Source organism: Emydura macquarii, unplaced genomic scaffold, assembly GCF_026122565.2.
Source record: "Emydura macquarii macquarii isolate MOO-44397 ecotype Brisbane River unplaced genomic scaffold, CSIRO-AGI_Emac_v2 contig_3603, whole genome shotgun sequence".
Taxonomy (NCBI): Eukaryota; Metazoa; Chordata; order Testudines; family Chelidae; genus Emydura; species Emydura macquarii.
This window is the reverse complement of record NW_027133740.1, coordinates 3,683,198-3,689,212: the sequence shown is the minus strand read 5'-3', so window position 1 is coordinate 3,689,212 and position 6,015 is coordinate 3,683,198. Positions and strand designations below refer to the sequence as shown.

At 45.6% G+C, this 6,015-nt stretch overlaps 1 protein-coding gene across 1 annotated transcript in view; it reads left to right on the top strand.

Annotated features, from left to right (window-relative positions):
- Positions 1-5,329: 5,329 nt before the first annotated feature.
- Positions 5,330-6,015, top strand: part of PIK3CA (phosphatidylinositol-4,5-bisphosphate 3-kinase catalytic subunit alpha) — a 54,806-nt gene continuing 54,120 nt past the window's right edge. Inside the window, exon 1 of the mRNA XM_067536468.1 lies at positions 5,330-5,465. The gene's annotated coding sequence lies outside the window, so the exon portion shown is untranslated. The remainder of the gene's footprint in view (positions 5,466-6,015) is intronic.

The following is a 6,015-nucleotide window of genomic DNA, read 5'->3' as shown; positions in this document are numbered from 1 at the left end:
CCTCTCTAAGAGCGATTGCTTCAGGGTGCCTGCAGAAGAAAACATAGAAATGGGTTTCAGTGCATTTTAAAGCTTTCTCCACACTCACAATTAGGGGGAAATAGTCTAGATTGGAATGTGCATATCGTCTAGGGGTTGCATTGTGCCCTAGTCCTGTTTATTTTGTGTCGTTTTATAGAATTCATTTGATTGTGTACTTCTCTTTTTTTTTTCCCAAGTAAAAATTTTTAAAAACAAGAGAAGAATGTACATGCTGATTTTCCAGGTGTTCACTTCTCCTCTGCAAATGGAGGGTAGCAGAGTTTATTTCATTCACAGCATTCTTATTCTCTTCGTGGCTGCAGTTATTATTATTATTTAACATTTATAAAAACGTAAGAACAGCCATACGGGGTCAGACTAATGGTCCAGCTCACCAAGTATCCTGTCTTCCAACAACGGCCAGTGCCTGGTGCTTCAGAGGGAGTGAACAGAACAGGGCAATTTATCGAGTGATCCATCCCCTGTTATCCAGAGGTTCAGGGACACTCAGAGCATGGGGTTGAATCCCTGATCATCTTAGCTAATACTCATTGGTGGATCTATCCTCCATTAACTTAAATAATTCTATTGCAAAAGCACCTATAGGCTGACCTGATCACGCTCCTATCTCTTGTCTTATACTTAGGTTGTAAGCTTTTTTGAGGCAGGGACTGCCTTTTTGTTCTATGTTTGTACAGCCCCTAGCACAATGGGGTCCTGGTCCATGACTGGGGCTCCTACGTGCTATAACAATAAAATAATAATAATAATAATTAATAATAATAAGTGTGTGATTTGCTGTATAAACATATAGTAAATGACTGTTCCTGTCCCAAAGAGCTTACAAGCTAAAAAAAGAAGACAGATGAATGAGACAAACAAGTGAGTCAGGGTATGGTGCAATTATAGGACATGTCGAATTCTTAGCCAGTCAGGAGTAGAAGAAATCTGGAGTTTATAAGAAGATAACTGTTCAGTACCATAAAAGAGAATTTTGAAGACTGAGCAACATATAAAAGAGGATTATTCCTCAGATCTCTTTTGTCACCTTCTACAGACTGTGCAGAAAATCAGATGATAAGGGATCCATGTAGGGGAAGTGTTATGTCAGTTTTCTGGAATTTTTATCTATTTAATATGTGCTATTTTGCCCTCTGCTAGTTCTCTTGATTCCTGCCAGTATTCTTTGTAAAGTAAACCAAAGTGTCATCTTCCCTGATGTCTTCTTTCTTATCTTGCTGATAATTCACCTTGTCTTTTCTCTAGGGACTAAGGAGTGAGTTTATTCTTCTCTTCCATGTATTTATAAGATGCCACAGGTCTAAATTAGATCCTCAGCTAATGTAATCTGGCAGAGTGCCACTGAAATTAACAGAGCTATTTTGATTTACACCAGTTGAAGATCTGTCCCTATATTGTTTCTTGTACAACTGCTGTTAAAACTCATCTATTCTTAGTTCACATAGTACGTATACATCTATTCAATCATGGCTCTTGCCATTATCACTTATTAGCTTCTTATTTCCTTACATAGAAAAACCTCTCAGTAGCTTTTCCTACCATGCCTTCTACTGCCCTTGTCTTCGCAGCTCTCAACTCACATCTCAGTTTCTCTTGATTAGTCTTTTGTTTTCCTTTGGCTTATTTGCCTCATTAGATATTCTGCTTATCTACCTAACAGATGTCTTCCTTTTTACCTTATCTTCTTCTATCAGAGTTTCAGAGAACTAAAAGGCAAAATTAAATTATCGGTCATTGAACTTTTCAGCATTTTTTTTCATAGGAACATACCAAAACAGGCCATAGACCATCTAGTGCACTCAGCTGTCTCCAATGCCATATTGCTTCAGAGGAAGGCATAAAATACCTATAGTACACCTACTTGTGCACTACTATGCCATAAGGGGAAATTTCTCTCTGACTCTAATAGGTGATCACTTTCCAGTCTGGTTTTTTTATGAGCTTTCAAAAATTATTATTGAAATATTACACTAACTCCAATTCTAAATTGGCACTGATTCTTTTGACTTATCTGTTCATTCAGATCCCCAGCTGTGATGCTGAACTAGGTAATTGCGTCTGTTTTAGTGTTCCTTCTTTTTTCCAACAGTAGAAATTACGGCTATTTTGTAAGTGTGGAAATACACCTATTGACCTTACCCCAGCCACTTCAGATCCAAGATCCTGTGTCTGTGCAGGAGGGGAAGACAGGAAATCCTTTCAGCAGGGGGCGTTGAAGGGAAGGACTGAGTTTCTAATGCAGAGGTCCACAAACTGTGGGGTATGCCCTCCTAGGGGGATGCGGAGGAACTTTCAGGTGGGCGCGGGGGGGGGAGTGCCGTCCACCCCTGCTTTGCTCAAAGCTCTACTCCAGCCCCTGGCCACAATTCCGCTTCTGGCCATGGCCCCTGGCTCCCAGCCTGGCCATGACTCTGGCCCCAGCCTTGGCCCCAACTGTGGCCCGGCTCCCAACTGTGGCTGGGATGGGAGGGAGCTGCAGAGAGGGGTAAGGAAAGTTTGGGGACCACTTTTCTAATGGGATGGTGATCTGACAACTCCTGTCAGACCACTAGGTGGCACTGTGGGTGGTGGTGCACCTTCTATAGGAGGTTGAAAAAGAATATTTGAGTCACCTAAGATAAAAACACCCAGAAATAGGTCGAGCATGGACAGAACAAGCTGCACAAGGATTGGTTCCTGCAAAGTGACCACGCCAATCCAAAAATGTTTGATGTAATGTATAGTAAATGCAATGAGATATGTATATGAAGGGAGAGGGGTTTTGTGGAATTTTGGATGTGGTACAGCCTATGTCCACCTCCTGTGCTTGAGACTGATCAATTCACTGTAGCTTTGCTGTATGCCAAATAAAGGAAATTGAGTGATTGAAATTTGGAGTCAAACTGAGTTTTTTTGGCTCCCAGAGAACAGGATGAAGTGTTCTCCCATAACTGGACAGGGTGTTCTAGATAAGCCGATTGGAAAAGGTCTTGGAGGAAATCACAATAGTACAATTCTAGATTCTCAACAGTGATACATAAATAATAACAAAAAGTAATTGATGAGCATGACCTTCCTATGATTCTGTGACTCACTTGAGCAGGACTCTGCTTGGGTAGAGGCAGCAGAAAGCAACAGTCAATCATGAGGCAGAAAATTCAAACTTCTTTATTAATAATTCATAAATGTTCTTCTAAATAGTGCCTCTCAAAGCAATGTTGTCCTCCATGAGACAGGAGGATTGGCAGGCCCAAGTAGCAACTACTGGATCAATTTTAGTAGGTATCCTTCCCCTCCTTCCCTATCCTAAGTCTGCTTCCTATTGAGGAGAATAGATCATTTTAATTTGGGGACTGATTCTATTCTCATTTACACGGGCCATACATCTCCACTGAGTTCAGTGGTGTTCCTCTTGATTTACCTCAGAAGGGAGAAAAATTGGGCACCAGTGGAGGAAAATTTGGAGTACAAGCTCCTTCAATGGGAATCCATAACTGCATCCACCATCAACTGGACAGGAAGCACTTCTTGCTGAGTGGCTACCTACAGAATCACAGCACTGAAAACCATTTTCATATAACATATATTTAGCTTAAAAGCCCAGAATGAGACCATATCAACCATAGTTATGCAATGTTTCTGTCCTGATTCACCATTGGTGGTAACAACAGGGAGACTACACTGTAGACAAGACTCAGGATACTTTTACCACTGTGTGGTCTAACCTATTCTGAGGTGGTAAAAACAATTGAATTCTGTGCATGCTACAGCCTTCAGTATTGTTTCCACTATTGATGCTCCAGAAGTGGTGAATTGGGGATCCTATATATGCTAGTATGGATTCAACGATTTTGGATGCTACTGTTTATTTCTAAATTTTCACACAGCACTGGACTAATTACATCATGGGCCTAAATCTGTCATGACTTAAACCATACAGTGTGACTTCAGTAACTCTGAAGGATTGAGTAGCATGGTGTATAAAACAAACCAATAGTATTTAGTGTAAATCACCATTAGTCTATGGTGTTCCCTGTAGTTTTCACTCTCCCCGTACCATTTCTTCTAAAGTTCAGGCTGAAAATATAAATGCCTGTAACATCATGACAAAAATAAATATCATACAATATAAGCATGATTGCACTAGATGGCAGCACGCAATCAGGACCACAACAGAAGAGGAAACTTCCAAAAATCAAAGCAATTTCGAAGCATTTCTTTCCAGGTGCAGAAAAGATATGTGGATTGACAACATTCTTAGCAAAGTATGCACGGTTTTTGTTAGTTTATAAATCAAAAAGCAAAATACAAGTAGGATGTTATAAATTACTAAACAGAGAGCTGACTTTTAAGCATGAAGACCTTGTGATTTTACCACAGGCGTTTTATAAATGAACAGGATAGCAAATGGTGAATCATGAGGCCACCACTCCTTTGAGGCGGTCAGGACTATACATCTCGGAGACAGCGAAGATCCTCTTTGCATAATGGAGTTAATCACATTAGGCAAACAGATAAAATCTATTGCCTAGATCAGAGGTTGAAAAGACGGATCAGACCGACCAGTTCATCATGTGGCAAGTGTGTACAATGTGGCACGCTGTACACCGGCGTCAGCCAGGCCACGCCACGCGCAGCAATGATATCTATCTCTAGCACCCCTCCCCCACACCTCTCCCGGCTCTCCGCTGGCCATGACATCATCAGGCTATGACGTCACTCTGAGGGCTGCCGAGGCGTTACGTATTTAGCTCTCGTTATGTTTCCCTCCCGCCCGCCAGGGTTTAGACGAAGGCGAGTGCTGTGCACCTTCCGGGTGCGTGCCTGCTCCTTCACTGGGGAGCACAGACAGACAGACAAAACCCGTCCCCAACCCCCGCGGGACAGTCTGCGCAGGAGGACTACGGAGACCCTGAGGCGCGCGCACTTTCAGCGCATGCGCGCTGAGTATCCCTTCGCTCGCCTCTCCCCCTCCCGTCTCTTTTTCCAATCACATCCGGTGTGTCGCCCCGTGTACTTCCGGGGTCGCGGGGTCACCACCGCTCCCTTCCTGTTATTCCCTCCCTGTCCCTGCGTGGGGCAGTGGCTCTGACTCTCCCTCCCAGGAGCTGAGGGGGCTCCGCGAGCCCAGGGAAGCGCTGGGGCCGCTGGCTCCTCCCCCGCTGCTCTGAGGGGGCTCCGGGAGACCTAAGCCCGTGCCCTGGTGGCTTGAAGAGGCGCTGGGGGGTAAGGGCTGCGGGTCCCGCTGGGAGCCGCTCATCGGGGAGGCGGAGGCTCCGGGCGGGGGGGAGCTTCAAGGCCGGGGCGGGGGGGGAGCCGTGTTGTTCATTCCTCCTCGGCTCCCGGTCTTGGCCGTCTCCCCCGGTGGGGGCTGCCTCTCCCGTTCCCCAGCTGGCCCCGCCTCAGGTCTCGGCGCTGGAACCGAACGCCCCGGGGAGAGAAAGGTGAGTCACCCGGGGCTGGGCGCGGGAGAAGGGACCCGTCGCTCTGCAGGACCCGCCGCCCTATTCCGGGGCCCCCTGCGGCTTCCCGGTATGAGACAATGCTGCAGCCTTCCCGTCCTGTTGTTCTCTTCCCCGCCCCTGATAAGCCCACGGGGGTGGGATAGAGCTGCCTCCTAGCTCGGGGCTGGTAAACGTGTCAGGCTCCTGGGTTAGGCAGTGAAGGAACTGGGTGTTTAGTTGCTCGCTAGTTGTGAGTGGTTCCCAGTAATGCTCTTTTTCTTGCCACCATGCCATGCGTCTTGATTTTCTGGTGACTGCTCCTGTGGTGACGGTATTAACACAATGGTGCCAAGAGCTTGTAGTCAGCATCGGCACCCTGTTGTGCGAACACAGACCCAGCCCCTGTTCAGAAGAGTTTACAAGCTAGCCTAAAAAGTGCCAGTGTGAAAATATTTCCTCCTTTAAAGGCGACTAGAGAAATAAAACAACATAATCAGCTGTTGCTTGGCATTTTCAGAATGTGGCTGTTGCTAGGCTGGGTGGCACTTCC